Raw genomic sequence first — 16,829 nt, 5'->3', positions numbered from 1 at the left:
AAGAAATGTATAAGATAGATGAATGAAAAACATAGGAGAGAGGCACTGATGAGGTAGTCGGCCTTTAAAAGTAGTTAGCCTTTGAGTCCTTGGAATGTATTGAAAAACCTGAACTGAGTCTTAGATTCTTTGGTTTTTCTCTGCTAATAAACTTCACCCTCCTGTTTGTGAAGTGAGGACTGCACAGAAACAGTGTAAGACCTCTAGTGGTCTTGGACACAAGCAAATTCCATAAAAACGAGGACAAACCCCTATCCAGGCATGAGTAAAAGCTGCATTAGTACTTGATTGTTGGAAGGGTTAATATGGGTTGTCTGAAACCTTCATTAAAAGGGTTGTCCAAAGAGGGCCTTTATAATTTACACACATGCAGTTTCGGGTTGTGCAGTCATGCACACTTGTATAGCTAGCAAGGAGGCCAGCACTGAAGACAAAATAATTAACAAAATTAAAATGATACTCTGACTAATTTTAATCAAGGAGGCATTCATGTGAGAGAAAAAGAATGCTTTAAAAATAGGTGGTTCTATGGGGTGCTGCATGCTGACCTAAATTTTATGACTGTGTTTTTTCTACAAAATCTATAAATACTTTTTTTGGGGGGGAAAGGAGGGGGAAGAAGGGGGAGGGAGGTTAGGAGGGGAATGAGAGTGAAGTAAAACAAAATTCCTTTATTTTTTTCTTTTTAAAATGGAATGCTAACCAATCCCTTGGCAACAAAGCCCATGTTTATTTTTAATTAAAAAATAACATAGCTGGGTCGACTTCAGTTTTCCCAGCTGCTATTCTTCCATCACAACAGCTCTCTGGCCTCTTTTCCCTTGCTGATTTCTTTCATCATTTGCACTTAGCTTGTATGTGTTTCATGGATTTTATGTAATATTTCCTACCATTGAAAGCAAGGCCAACAGTCTAAACAAGTAGCTGGGGCTCAGTCATCTAGATTTTCATCTACAGTACCTGAGCGTGCACTTCCTTTTGGAAAAGTAATAGGTGTGACCAGGATAACTTTTTTTTTTTTTTTTTTTTTTAATGTGCACATTCCTTGCTGTTTATATGGTTGCCAAGTGAGGAGAGATTTAAACTGCATATTGAATTATGAGTTGTAGGTCATTAAAATAAATGGAGTGAGTTTGGCGAAGCTCAGGTATCACTGAGTACACAGGTAGTGTTTGAAGGTTGACAAGCAGACTTGGTGGTTTTTCTTTAGATGATCGATTGCAAACTGCCAGTTTTTTGTGTTTGCACGTTAGGTGAAAAGTTAGAAAATATACATGCTTCCCTTGCCTTTTCCAGTAACTTCATTTCCTCTGTCTGTGGGGCAGAACAGGAAGAAGTCAGGGTGATGATGCATTTCTCAGCATGTCATGACAGGGCTGATTACTTATATAGTGGAGAAGATGATGTCCATCTGTAACAATCAATCTGGTTTCCTGAGTGGACTAAAATTTAATTTTTTTTGTGTGGACATTTAGAGGCCCTTGAATGTTCAGAAGTATCTGGTACTTTCTACAGGCATTTTTCAGCTAATTAAATTTGAAATAGAAATGCTGTAGCCTTAAAGGTTGATGTACCAGTCATCCATACCAAACATTGTCAGCAGCAGTGGGAGCTGACAGCATCAAAGCTATAGATACTCCCAGACAGAAATGTAGTAGCTAGAATAAAAGTAGTGGTTTCTTGGGTCACTGGAACCAGACCATGGAAGAAGATATATCTATTAATCACCGATAAAGTTACTACAGGGACAGTCTTTGCAATTAGTGATTTGCAAGCTTTCCATATATACTATAGTCACTTGAAAAAAAGTTATTTGCATTGGTTATTCCTGAATAAGTGGCAGAATTTCTGGTGTACTATGATATTTTTCTTCTGTGTAAGTTTAGCTTTGCTCATCTTGCCTCAGTTAAAAGCCAGAAAGTCAACGCGAACAATTATAATCTGAAGAAATAATTTTATCCAAGCATTTTTAAGGCTCAAAAAGGATTTGACACTGTTTGAAGATCTCTGGAAAAACTTATATGATGACTCTTACTTTATCTGGACCAGTTTGTTCTTCCTTTGTTGTTTGTTGCTTGAGAAATGAATAAACAGGTGAAATATAAATAAGATGGTATATGCCAATCTGTGCTAAGGTGTATCTGTCATAATACATGGAATGGTTGACATCTGTTGTGATGCTACTGTGAGCCTTACAATGTTCTGAGAGTTCTAAGTAAATGATTCAAGACTTCTAATTTATTTATGATATCAGCTGAAACCAGGACACTGCCTCATAGTATTTGCAAATATTTCCTTTGATCCAAAATGACCATAGTGAAACTGAACACATACCTTACTTAAGAAAAGGTGTTTTCTGTGATAAGCTTCACAGGTGATAAATTTTTCTGTCATGATGAACTATGGGATCAGGACAAGAAACTGAGAGGTAGTGGATACCAGGAGACTAGCAATAAGCAGTAGGAGGATGCCGGACAATATGATCTGGGGCAAGAAATTGGTTAAATTCAGGTGTAGAAAGAATGTGAGCAGGAGTGAGTACCAAAGAAGTTGGAGACCAGTACAGTGGGGGAGGCACAATGGATGTGAAAGCAGAAGAGCAGGGAAAATATAGGGCAAGAAAGTGAAAGTATGATGCAAATCAAGTGTATGAAAATTGCTGGTAATAATGCTGTATCTGAATTACTTTGTTATCCTGTCTTGAGGTAGGTGATTGAGAGGGATGGAGTAAGTGGAAAGAATCACCTTTTTTTCTTCTTTTCTTCCATTTCACAGCTTCTGGGAGATGGTTCAGCAAACTGGTGGGTGCTTCCTGTGTCAACTGGGATGCTGTGGTCCTTCCCTTGCTTTTGCAATAGAGCAGCATTGACTTATTTCCAGTTTGTTTTGGCATGTAATGCTTTACCCCTTCTAAAAGATGATTTACCTGGGTTAGTACTGAAAGATTTGACAATAATAATGATAATTATAAAATACAATGCTTGTGGTCAGTTTAGTAATTTGTCCCAAGTCTTTAGAAGAGATTAGAGCAGCGAAATTGCGTTTTGGGCTGAGTATCACTAGGAGAATACTAGATTATCTTAGTAGGAAGGCAGTATGAATTGGAAAACTAAAAGAAACAGGTATTCAGTACAAATCTGAAATAAATCCCAAAGCAAAAGAAGTGGAACCAAATGTTCCCCTCCATGAAGTTTGGGAACATTCATTCTTCGAGTTTTATTTTGGCTCATTATAGAAACCTTCCCCAAGGGCTAACCTAGAAAACTTGAATCCAACCTTCTGCACCCGGGGAAGGGTGTTCTCCAGGGACTTTCTGCTATCCCATCTCCATGGAAAAACCCATGTGAAGGGAAGCTACAGAAGAGGTTCATGTGAACCTTCAGTGCTGAGGGACTGCCTTCATTTGCACAAAGCTCTTTTCTGAACAGCTTTATTTTTATGGGAGCTGTGAGCTCCAGGATCCACAAATAGTAACTTTTAGTGCTGGCACTAATCCTGTCAATCAGAATTCTTCTCAGAAATACCATTAATTAAACTTCCCTGGAAAGGATACAGCTTGGAGAATTTTTCCTGCAGCTCCCTCTCTCCTGAAAACCACCCTAGCAGTGTGTTTACGTTCAATAACTGAAGAAGACACAGGAGAGGAGAAAATCAGAGCTTCCACAAGAGACAACCTTTTTGTTATTACAGACTTATTTTAGCTGCCCTACTCAGCTTATTTTGAGCAAATTCTTTCATTTGTTGTGTTGAATGATGCTAACAGCTGTCAAAATATGTTTTAAAGCAGCCAGTTTCCATTTGCTGTCTGCTGCAAGCAACTATTTTCTGAAGTATTATGCAGTATTCTTTATGGATTATTAATAATTCGGATTAGAGCTCTAGGATTTTTGTAAACCTTTTCTGAAAGGGACAATGAATTTGCAAGGAATTTGGGATTTCTTATTAGCAGTAAATGGTTTCCTTCAGTAGCATGTTGTGTAGCAGACATGCCTGTATCCACTGCCAGTGATGTAGCAGAGCTTATTTTCAATCTCCAGATGATCAAGAAGGGATATGGCAAGCTTTGTTTTTTAAATTTTAATATGTTTGTTCTTCCAGATCACAACTTGAAAGGGGAAAACCCTTGAATTGTCTTTCCATTGCTGTTGCACAGCTTTATTGGGAAGATAGGTTTACATGAGGACAAATGGCTATTCTGGGACAGGCTCAGCCTGTTCTTGCTGCCACTGATGTCCATGCGAGAGCAGCAGGCTCGGCATGGAGCAAGTGAAGAACACAACCCTGTGTGTTTATTCCTGTGGTCAGTAACTGCTGATCAAAGCAGGAAGAGACAAGGAGTCTGGTTTTCTGCTAATATGAATGCCACTGCTGTGTGGTTAGCAAATGGTTTCTGCTTAGTAGCATGAACATGGCCAAAGAAGGAAGCAAGTGCTATATTTGCATGGCTGAGGAGGATGTTCCAGCCCACATCATCTCAGATGCACACATACTTCACTTATTTGTTAGCCTCTGCTTTCAAGAATAACCATGCAAAAACCTTGCAATCTACTTCCACTTGGTATGAGATGTATCTAATCCTCCTTTTGGTTGTGTTTAACCTCAGGAAGCAGTTCTCCTCCTTTCCTGTCTTATGCCATGATGAGCGGAATAAAAGCCTCTATGTAGGGTGGTCATTGCGTCTAGAAGATATTCACTTTTATTGAGGGAGTATTGTTGTGTCTGTGAGAGGGGTGACTGTTCTCCAAAGTATTAGGGTGCTCTACTGCTGCGGTCACTGTAAGGTTAACTGGCATCTTAAGATGGTGGAGAAGAAATATGTCATTTTCTGAAACTGTAGGTTAAATGAGTTGTTGTTTGAAAGGATATTAGCAGCTTGCTTGAAGGGAAGATACAAATCTTTCCTTTTCACACACTTTCTCCCCTAATGTGTAAGGCTGTCTGGCTTTATTTTAAAGACTGATCATGATGATAAGCTCTGATTCAAATTTGTAATTAAGAACATTCATTGAACATCTTAGTACAGGGGATGGGGTATGCCCAGGGTGCCCTTGAGTCCCGCTCTGGAGAACCATTCTGGGTACTGCTACATCCATGTCATTGGGAATGGATTGAAATTGAGGCCCAGCGGGCCCTCAAGAAGTGAAACTGCAAAGGATGGGTGGGTGTTGGAGGAGGATTTCTTTCCTCCCTGCTTTTCAGAACTCTGATGCATTCTGCAGCTGGGCCGGAAGAGGCACTGCTGATGGCATGCTTTTCCTCTGCCCAGCTGTTTACCTCCAGACCCTGCACATCTGGCCAATCAGGACTACCAGCCCTCTGTGTAATGCAGCCAGTGTGGTTCAACAAGAAAATAGGATGGGGTGGGAAACTTCATCCTCCAGCTCGTATTGTCCCTATCAATCTGTACTTTCTGATACTCTTCAGCATCACTGAAGTCCTCCTCAAATGAGGCCACAGAAAGATGAAGCTGTAATGGTTGAGTGCTTCCTAACATTTGAAAACTAACAATGATATATACATGTAGCTACATGTTTCAAAGACAAAATTATTTCCTTGAAGATCTGTGGCCTGTGCCTTAATGGTCGTTCTACAGCTGAGATTAAGATGGTACCTGAACTATAAACCCTTTTAAAAATAATATATTAGCATATATAACATAATGTTATATTAAGTTCATTGAGAGTAACTATTAGATCAGAAATTTCTAATGGGTAGCTTCGTCCCTCTTGTACCTGGATAATAAATTCTTTGGGAGTAAGAACTACCTTTTCGTCCGGCCGTTTGTATAGAACCCATTGCTAACTAGGAGATGGCTGGGAAGTAGAGCTCAGGTACAGCAAACTGTCCATGTTCAGCAGAGTGTGTAAATATGTGCTCAGGCTGAAGTCAGTGTGCTTTGACTGTGTTTCTAAAATTAAACTCTGAAGTGTGTTGCTGCATGAGGGGTGTTTTTATTTACTTTGAATGCTGATGTTTTGTACTGATAAGCTGCTTGTAAGTGGTTAGGCGAGCAGTTTACAGAAGGCAACACACCTCCTCTTTTTAGGTCATCCTAGAAAACAAATTCTTTGGGTACCTGTTTTAAATAGTAATGGATGAGTTTGAGTCTTCCTGTTCCTTTCCTCTGTTGGAAACACTTGTTTGCCAAACACTGTAATGAAAAACCTTCTTTGTGTGCATAGCACACCTCAGGTAAAGTTTTATTTAAGTGCTTTCTCTGTCATGTCTTCCTAAGTAAATAAACATGGCAACCCTCACAACATAAAAATCAAAAGCAGAAAAGGGGTTCTGGAAGAAATGTGTAAACAAAGGAATACTTCACATAAATAACTTTTTTAAAAGGTGGTTTCCTGCTCTCATTTTCATGACTCAGTGGAAAAAAATAATTTGCACAAGAGCCAATACTGAAATCAATGGGTAAAAATTTCTACCTGTAACTGGAATGAAATTAGAGTTTAACAGCCGCTCTATGGCTGTCACACACTGTGACTCTGTGAACTATGAGAGGGATGACAACAAAAGACGGAACCAGCCTCTTCTCAGTGGCACCCAGTGAAAGGACATGAGGAAAGGGGCACAAATTAAAATACAGAAAATTCCATTTAAATGTAGGGAAAAATCTTATTACTGAAGAGATCAACACTGGAACAGATTTTCCAGGGAGGTTGTGGAGTATCCATCCTTGGAGATATTCAAACCCCATCTGCACATGATCCTGGGCAGCTTGCTTTGAGCAAGGAATTGGACTAGATGATCTCCAGAGGTGCCTTCCAGCCTGTGATTCTGTGAAATGAATTGCTATTTTTAAAGATTGGAGGGAGGAATCCTTCTTTTATCTAATAGATTACTAACTCAGAACCCATTAGGTAGGCTGGGTTACCTCCTTTGTCTAAAAGAACTGTAAGGTGCACTTTTCAACTATTCTTTATGGCACTTCCACTCTCTCCTAGTGATGTTCTGTTTCCTTAAATGATTAAATATGTAATTGGGACTGAAACCCAGGTGTGTTGTTTCCAAAACAGCTTTTTAACCACCTTGCTGTTGGATAATTTGGGATTGCTCCATTATATGTGATGCAATGAGGAATACTTCCTATATACATACCACAGCTAAATGGCAGAGCTAAGTCCTAGTGTCAGTCTGAAGTTTTAATTACTTGTCCAGTGTGAGCTATATCTTCACATAATTAAGTTGTGGGACTCTCTGTTACGGGATTTTGCTGAGTGTTGGCAGCTACTGGAAATAATAATGGAAAAAAGCTGCCGTGGAGATCAGTAAATATAGAGATTCCACCTTTGACTCAGACATTCTGGAAATTACAAGCTGTTGTAGAGTATTTGGGGGAAGCATTATTATATGCTTTCCCTATTTTATGTTCTGTCCCAAGCATCTGGTATTTGCCGCTGACAGAGACAGTATATAGAGGTAGTTGGATCTTCAGTGGGTTACAGTTCCCCTTATATCCTTAGCACCAGCAATGGTAGAAAAGGATGTGGAACATCCTAGTGCTAGAGTGTCCTTTGAAAGATCTAGACTAAATTTCCTGCAAGAAGAGATGGGATCTGAACCTTTGTCGTGGCCCTAGCTGTTGAGCTATTGGATAAAATTAAGCACCTGCAGCACATAGTTTTGATAACTGGGCTCCATAACTTTATTTCTGTTCAAAGCTACCTGGTTTAATGGAACCTAATTCATTAACAGAATAAAGTGGAGTGAAACCATGCTTTTCTTTGTGTGTGTGCAAATACTTTTAATCCAAACCCCACATTTAAATGTCACAGGTCCAGCTTCTGTGAATGTCCTTGAACGTGATTTAGTTTCCCTAGTTTCCATAATCAAGATGGTAACTTCTTCATTTCTTAAGCCACAAAGTATTTCTGATAAAAGCATTTGCAAGAACTTCTGATGAAAGCATTTCTGTTACTAAAATAGTATTTAATGGATACTGACCTATGTTAGCTGAGAATCTAGCACCTATGTTAGCTGGAAACTGAGTTCCACCGTGTGTTTGCATGTGCAGTGCTGGGTGCGTGCCTAGGTCTGCAATGCTGTTAATGCCATTGCATGAATGAGAGCAGAACATGAACCCAATATTTATGGTCAGGGGAATTCAAAGGGCTGAAGAATCAGTAAAAATTATGTCAGTTTTACCACTGAAGATTACAGCTCAAAATGTGTCCAAACCCTAGTAATGTTTCTTAGATTGGAGGGTTTAGATTTATGGAGTCTGGTTTTTGACCTGGACCTGAACTTCCTTCATGTTGAAGTTGTATGGAAATTTTCTGTTTGTTAAATTGTTCTTAGCCCTTCACAGTCAGCTCACAATGGAATTGTGGTGTGATAGAGGTACTTTTGGATAGCAAATAGTGAGAGAGCATGTTTCAATCACTTTATTGATATTACAAATTAGGTTGAGCTCAGTTCAGAAAAATGTTGCTTTAGGACAGAACAAATACAAGAATAGCAGAAGAGGGATTTGTGACTGTGGGAAAGAAAAAGAAAATCTTTTGGGGGTTGTCTCCATTTCTAAAAAAATTTTGAAGGAACTGAAACAGAGCAAACACTCTGAAGGAGAAAAAGACTTTTAGACCCAGGATTGTCCTAATGTATGATCTGAATATCATGAAGTTATGCCTGCTGAGAGTCAAGTGGGGCACACTAAACAACAGAAATAGTCAAAGTCAGCTTTTCAAATTAGTGAAAAAGTTTGAATTAATTCAGTGACCTAGGGCTTTCATGCTGTTCATGAGTTGGGGCTCTGTGAACTGACAGAGCCCAGTCTGCTTTTACTGTAAGCAGGAGTAACCAGTGAGAGGAAGGTGACTTGAAGCTCTTGGTTGCTCATTTCAGACCTTGATGATTAGGGACATCCTCTTACATTGCTCTTTTCTGCCGCGTGATGTGTGCATAGGAGCGCTAAGCATCAAAAGGGGTTTAAGATCTCTTTTGAATCTAATACTGAAACTTCTAATGGAGTAAGTCAAAGTCTTGGCTTTGGCCAGCCCAGGGTTTTCAATAATAAAAATTGCTGACAGGTGTCTGTAAAACTTAGAGGCCAGACTGTAAAATTGTTTTTGAAATTGCTGAGTAGTAATTTACATCAAAAGTCCTCAAAAGTCTGTGAGCTTCCAGTGAATAATAGAAATTAATGCAAGTAACGGCCCCACACTATGATCTTAAAGTTACTGAAAATAAGCTTTGTTAATTTTTAAAAAGACCCATTTCCTCTGTTGGGAGCAGGATGTTCTGTGTGAAGGTTCTTGGCTCTAAAGAGAATGGACCATTGCAAGGTTCTCTGAAGAAAGCCTGCAGCTTTTATTTTCACTCTGGTGGGTCTGTATACCAGTGGTATACAAGTGGTAGCTGAATGCAGAGTGAGTCTTCAGGGGAAAAAGTATCCCATTTCAATGAAGCTCATTCTTACTGTATTTCCTGGTATCCATTATGAGTTTCCACTAGATCACCCACAAATTGTTGCACTGTCTTTGTATAAGTGTGGCAGCTCATTTGTTCTGCCTCATCTGCTTTCATCTGTTCAATATAGAATTGTTATCACATCAGCTCAGACCAAGGGTCCATCTAGGTTAGTATCCTATCTCTGACTGACGGTCGCTTACAGTAAAGCAGGTGAAAGCAGTTGAGTGTGGAATGGCTCTTCCTTTAATGTGCTCTCCCAGAGTCTGGCAGTCTTTGCTTTGGGACTTTCTAAGCTAGAGGTCACATCCAGACTATCACATCTCATTATCTGATGAAACTATCTTCCTTTTTTTTTTTTTTTAATTCCTTCTTGAATCGTAGTTCTTGTACAACAGTAAACGACATTTGCTATTTAAAAAACATTCAGGACCTTTCTTATTATGCTCCCTTAATCACCTCTTTTTCAAATGGAAGAGTTGTACTCTTGATTGCCTCCTACATAGGAACTGTGCCATAGCTCTGATCATTATTGGTGTCTCTTCCTGTGGCTCTTCTTGAGAAAAAGTAAACAGAACTTAATGCAAAACTGAAAACATAGATATACCATATACTTATATATATGACCTAGACAGAACTTAGATTTTTCCCCTAATGATTCTTAACTTGCCTTTTGACAGCTGCTGGTTAGTCAGCGAATATTTTCAGAGAGCTCTTCCTCAGACTCCAGCATGTCTTTGCTGAGTGTTATTAGCTCCTTTAGAGTTGATTGCTGTGTGTATACAGATATAGGAGTTTTTTCCCCTGTACTTTTACTTATGAACACTGAATTCAGTCTGCCTATAGAAATTTATTACTATGAACTCTGTCCCCAGTTTGTTGTATTGACTTTAGATTTTAGTATAATGAATAGTTTTGTAGCATCTACAGACTTTGTCTTCCCACTGTTCATCTGCTTTTGCAGAATATGTTGAATACTAAAGGTCTCATTACAGATCCTTAGGGGAGGTACTCTGGAAACCTTGCTCTCTTGTGAAAACTCACTGCAGGTCTGACACTTTGCTTAGTCCATCCTTTACTAATTACAAGAGAATGTTCAGTTTAGTCTGTATCAGCTTTACATCTTAAAGAGGTTTTAGTGAGTGACTGAGATATTCTGGCAAATCAAATTATGCTTTGTCAAACTTAATTTACAGAGCTGTTGATAGTGGGTTTTGTTGGTCTCTTGCAAGATTTTTCTGTTTTATTCCATACTTCAAAGAACATTTGTAGTTGTGTTGTTAAAGAATACTTTACCAAAGAAAAATGAAGAGTGTACAATAATTATGCCATTGCTAAACAATGTTCTTTATTTCCTATTTCTGTACAGTGATCACCTCTCTTTTCTGGAATCGTCATTTTGAATTTATCAGCAGTTGGTTTGAAGTGAAAAAAGCTCAGAATATTTCCTCTGTCTTCTTGTGAGTATGATCAAAGTAGTTACCTCAGATTTCTTTGCCTATGGTATTCAGAAGTTTTTTTCTATATTGTTTTGGTGGGTTTTTTTATTATTTTTTTATTATTGGCTTTTAGACTGGATTTTATTTTTCCCCTGTGTGCTTGCTTGCTTCTTTGGGGGCTGATCTAAATCCCTCTGAAAATCAGTGGACAACTCTGCAGCCAAACCCTTGACTCCTGTTCCTCTGGGACCACTGTCACCAGAGATTACTTTGTTCAGAACTGATAGGAGATGTAAAGGATTTAATCTTGAACTTTATCTTCAAATCAAAATCTGTGAGTTTTGCAGTAATCATTTTGTGGGTGTATGGCCATTCGTTTAATAGCTATATGTTAAGGTCATGTGTTGGTGTGTCACTATCCTGTTGTGTCTTCTGTCCTTTTTAGAGCACACCAGGCTTTGAGGAGTCTGTGAGAGTTCAAGTAACCATGTTTACTAACTATTTACAATGTGTAAGACTTAGACATTTTTTACAGACATTGTTCTTTCACTTTCAGAATAAGTGAGGGCTCACAAACCATTTAGAGGAAGTGTTTATAATGTGTGTTAACCTTAGCCCCTCAATATACGGAAATTCCAGACTGGAGACAAACTGAGGACTGGCTCTAAGTTTAAGCAGTGCCTGTGACAGCAGACTGACAGGGTCAGAAATATTGTACCAGGGTCAAGGTACTCTTTTTAGATACCATCATTTTCAGTTAATTCAGGGTGCAATGAGCTGCTTATTCTCACTGAGGAGTGACCATGTTCTCTGTGTGCCTGGACCTCCTCTGTACCACTGCTTCATTCCCACTCCTTTTGGCAAGAGCAGTGTGGAAGAGGAGAGAGACATGGCAGCAGGCTGAATCTCCAGCAGCCTTCCCCCTTCATCAGGAATGCTGGGGCTGGGCCCCTTTTAGCGTTTTTGTCATTGCCCTTGGGGAAGTGAATTTAACTCTGCCTACCCTTCTGAGAAGGTTTGTGCAGGTGCTGAATGGGCTGATAATTGTTGCAGGCTGTTCTCTGCCCTTGGTTGCTGTTTCGGAGTTGTGCGTTACTGTCGAGCCTTTGTAGGGGGAGTATTTAAGACTGAGGCCAGGTACAATCTGGGATTTCCAGTTTGTGGAAATGCTGATATCCCAAAATTAGGATTTCTTTCTCATTCAGAACCAGCCTAAATCTTCTAAAATTTCCCATGAAACACTTCTTCCAGTGAGATCACTGAATTTAAGTTCCCATGCGCTTCCTCTGGGGTTGCATTTGAGGTATGCAAGTTCCTTAAAAATTTGACCTGAGGAGAGGGAGGCCATACTGTCCAAAATGGGATCAGAAATGCAAGTGCTCTCCCCTTGTGCTTAGGATAGGATATTGAAAGAGAGCAGTGACTGCCCTCCAGAGTTCTTCTGACAGCCTAGCAACTGGCGTTGTATCTGTAGGCATGCCTGAGCCTGCAGACCGTGGTGTTGAAAGAAGGCACTTCAGTCCCTCAAAACTGAAACTGTGTTTCAGTGTATTCCTGCACTGATGCTGGTGTCTTATTTTGATGCATAAATTGCATCTGAGAATCTGTCCTTGAGGGACTCATTCATCTACTCCAACTGCAGGATGTTGGATGAGTGTCATCTGTCTCGTGCCGAAGTCCCCATGGTGCTTGCACAGCACTTGTCAAAGCAGTGGAAGAATTCTGTCACAAACAAAAGGCAAAATCTGCTAATACCTTCCATGCTTAACCTCTTCTTTCACATTGCAAGCCTGGCCAAATAGGAGGATAGACTTCAGGGGACATGAATGAAAATACCATGAAAAAGGACATTAATTGCCTTTAGAAAAAATATTAAAGCAAATGGTGTGGACCGATACACTTAATTGGAAAGGGAAAAACCAGCATTATCTCTGTAAACTATTGGAAACAAGGCTCATCTCTTTATCTGAGTATAAAAAGCAGTAATATAGTTTAGTATTATCATGACAGTCCTGTAACTCTTCTGTGAGTTCTTGAATTCAGCCAAATCTGACTTTGGAAGACAATCTGAGACATGCTTATATAAAATGCTTTCAAAAATAAGTGATGCCCTATAAGGTTAAGTTTCAAAGCCGCTGGCTAGTGATGACTGGCTTTTATCTTCCTTGGAAATGGTCATTTTGTTAAAAGTCAAGATGTCTGCCATTAGGAAACATTGTGTAAGAAAGGTTTTGGTCAGCTTTTCTCTTAAATATTCAAGACTGAAAGCATTTCTGTAGAGTCTCTGAAGAACATCTTTCTATGGCTTTATTGTGATGAATTAAACTGAGATGACTGTAGGGTCTTCTTCTCTCATCTGTCTTCTCTGCTGTTTGGAAGAGGAGGTGCAGCACTCAATCTTGCTTGAGTTTCCCTGTATCTTCTGGGACTTCAGGTGACCTCTGTGTGCAGCCAGGGCATTTCTTGCTAAAAGCTCTTTTGTGAGAGATGAGAACCCGGTGGGTTTTGTGTTGTTGGATTCTTGAAGAGGTGTTAAAGACAACCATTTGAAGTTTTGTTTAGGGTATCAGGCTAGGGGATCAAGCTTGGGAAGCAGTAGTGTCCTTCTTCCTGATGCAATTCACAGTCCCACAAAAATGTGATGGCTGCCTTTGACTGCTGAGTAGCCCAATTGATGGGCATCATTTGCTAGAAAAGTCTATTGCTTGTAAGAAATTTGGAGCTAACAGGCCACTGAAACAAGGTAAACCAGAGCATCGTTTAGATACAGAAAGTTAAGCTGCATGTATCCATGAAGGAAACAAGTAAACCAAAAGTTTGGATGAAGGACATTTTTTATTTTCCAGGAATTACACCACCTAGGAATTGTAAAATTGACACATTGAGTAGCTGAAGAGAAATCTGCCTCTAATAAACCATGCTTTGCCAGACAGAGGTTTGAGAATATTTAAAAAAAAACATAAAACTGAACAAGCACAAGGATCATATGTAGGGGCAGGGTCACTGCTGTACTCCAAGTGAAAGGAGTGGAGTTGATTATCTGCATCTTCCCAGTAGGTAGAGAGCAGATATAGCTCGCTGGAGAGGATGTGGCAGGAGCATGCTGTGCTTTGGCTCTGTTCACTGGCAAGGAGTCCATCAGAGAGCATTGCCAAGCACAGCTTAGGCACAGCAGAAGTTGTATCTTTCTGTCTTCTGCACAATATTAACCTTCTAAGGCAGGAAATGTGTGTGCTGACGGAAAGATAGGCTGGGAACTGGGATTATTCAGTCTTCATTGACAACTGCTCTTTCTCAGGTCTCTCACAATAAACTCTCCTGTCACTTTAAAACTGCATTACTGATACTGCTGCTTTGAACTTCCCCGGGATGTTGTTCACTTGGTGTATGTAAGTTTACAGAGCAGACCAATCTCCTTCTGATAAATGGGACCATTTGTCCGGAACGCTGATAATCATTATACTGTGCAGCATTAAAAAAAAAAGAAAAAAAATTCCTTACTTCCCAGAATATTGTGAGCTTTTCCTTGCCTACATTGTGGTGATGCTTTCAAATCATGGAATGAAAAGAGCTTTGGTCAAATACTTCTAGGTCATCTGGAAGTGGGAAGTAGCTGAAGTCTCAAAAGAGTATCTGTTGGAGACCCAGGTGCTGTGGAGGGTAGCCTCAGAAGCACACCAGCACTGTTAGATGTTTTTCTGAACTGAGCTTGAACTCCCAGTGTCTGGAAGTTCCCCCATGCCTGTTTTCCAAGAAGAGCCTGATATTTGCAGCGCTTTCTTACATGAGCACTGCAGGTTTGGACCTGTTAAGTCTTTGGCCTGACTCTCACTTTCACTGAAGTCCCTTTACACAGTTCAGGCATTCAGCTTTGGGGATCTTAAAATGAAAGTAGATGACATTTAATAGCATAAATGAGAAACAGGTCCCTTAAAAAAAAAAAAAAAAGTTAAATTGGTCTTCCCTAAATTGTTGAGTGCTGACCTTGAAAAAGCCCTTAAAGTCTCTGCAAGCAGACTGAATTTTTTTTAGGAGAACAGATACCCCAAACTGCAAGACATTACCTGAGGCAAGTAAGTTGTGGGATTTTTTCTTTTCTTTATAAGAGAAAATTCTTTTCCATTACACTTGGTACCCACATGTCTGCCTTAAAGCACTATTTATTTTTCACAGAACTTCAGAACTGCTGGTGAAATTTTCTCACCCTTCATTTGGATTCTTTTTAAATTTACTGGTTTTAAAATTTATATATATTCTCTTTATGTGAAACGTGTTAAAGATTCCATTTTTATTTTGAATATTTCAGTTGGTTTTTTATGTGGAAGGCAATGTTTAAATGTTTGGAAAAGGGGGGAGGCAAGAAAAGCTGTCATCCATCAACTGGTATTAAGTCCAACTTTGACAGTTTGATACAAACTGAATCTGACTGTTAGTGCAGACATGATACAAATTAGCTGTGACTTTATGATACCAGCTGTTTCTCTGACAGGGTAAAAGGGCACATAACTAGAATAGCATCTTTTGTTGAAAGCAGTGTTTCCCTTTGTTAAATGGGGGAGCCTCAGGCAAAAAATTGTAGCCCTCAGTTACGTGACATGTGCAGTCTGCAACATGTTCACGGAGCTTGGGGGGCTTTTTACTGATGTTTTTCAAAGACAGGGTTATCATAAGTGTTCTATTTTTGCTAATTTTATCACTGAAAGACAAATCTCTGTCATGTTTTTGCCTTGTGTTAAAACTAAGGATAATCTAAGTGCTATTTTCCTTACAAGTACAAAGAAAATACTGAACAGCAAAACTTGAGAAAAGTTTGCAAAGAAGAAATCACAAATCTCAAAGTAAAATGTAAATTAATTAATTATTTTTATTAATCGATTGCCTACAGTTATTTTTTTCTTACTAGAATTTTTAGGGGTGTTTATTCCATACAAACTAAGTCTTCAAAGTCTTTAACAAACTGACAATCAGCATTAGCTGAGTACAGTTTATTGAGGCAGCAGATTGGTTGTGATAAAGATGCAGGGACACAAGACCCAGCTGTCTGCAGTCATGCATTGGCTCTTGACTCATTTCTGGTGCTAGGTGGCTGCGTGCAGCCTCCCTACTGTGTCCAGCACCCAAGTAAGATGGGTGCCAGAAGCCTAGGGGGGATGGAAACACAGAGTTGACATACCTGAGGAACTTTGTGTAGGCGCAGCTGGGGGGTTCCCTTGTTACTAGAGCTCATAAAGCCTACTCATAAACTGAAATGGTTCTGAGCAAAGCCATTTGGATGACTTTACATCACTGTACATCTGCGTCCCCGCTGTGTATCGGTATGACCTTAACATATCCACTGACTACCTCAGGCAACATAAAGTTGGCTGTAGCATGTAACTAAACTGAAACAATGTGATTTATTAAGCAATCAAATTAATCTTACTTCTGACACTTGATTAATAGCCAGTAAGATTTCAAAATTTGTTAGTACAGGTAATAGACATACTCCATTTAAATTCATCAGGAAAGGGGCAATATTAAGAATGGAGTTATGCTATTAGCATACTAGTGTCTAACTAGGAGTACTGTGAGGAACAACATTGATGCTAGAATTACCAAGAGAAGCAAAATTTCAGCTGAATATCTTATAAACTTTCTTAGATTAATGGTTATCAAAGCTGATGCTAAACTGAAAAAGAAAGTGTCTTGAAAGAGGAAACTTTCAGAACTGGATTTTTATTTTTAAGGGGCCATGCAGTAACTTTAGGACTATAAGCATTGTGAATGGGATTGCTCCTTCCAAATTTTAAGTGACACTTCACAAAGGAAGGATGCTACTGCTAATGTAAAGGTGGGAAAATTCTCAGCAAACCATAACTTCTATTTCAGACAAGTGGAAGTTCGAATGACTTGGTATTTTGGCCGTGGCAGGAATTATCACGAGTCCTGCATGTCTTTCTACATGGAGCAGAGAAGCCTCTATATAATCCAGTATGT

General features: G+C 39.4%; 1 protein-coding gene across 12 annotated transcripts in view; it reads left to right on the top strand.

Annotated features, from left to right (window-relative positions):
• CALD1 (caldesmon 1) overlaps positions 1–16,829 on the top strand; it is a 202,827-nt gene that overhangs the window by 67,916 nt on the left and 118,082 nt on the right. For 9 of the 12 annotated variants that reach the window (XR_008732325.1, XM_027807567.2, XM_055710913.1 and 6 more), the window contains one exon: positions 10,784–10,874. The exons of the other annotated variants lie outside the window; for them this stretch is intronic. The gene's annotated coding sequence lies outside the window, so the exon portion shown is untranslated. The remainder of the gene's footprint in view (positions 1–10,783; positions 10,875–16,829) is intronic. 12 annotated transcript variants of the gene reach the window in all.

This window comes from Falco cherrug, chromosome 5 (genome assembly GCF_023634085.1).
Source record: "Falco cherrug isolate bFalChe1 chromosome 5, bFalChe1.pri, whole genome shotgun sequence".
Lineage (NCBI taxonomy): Eukaryota > Metazoa > Chordata > Aves > Falconiformes > Falconidae > Falco > Falco cherrug.
This window is presented reverse-complemented; position numbering and strand designations above follow the sequence as displayed.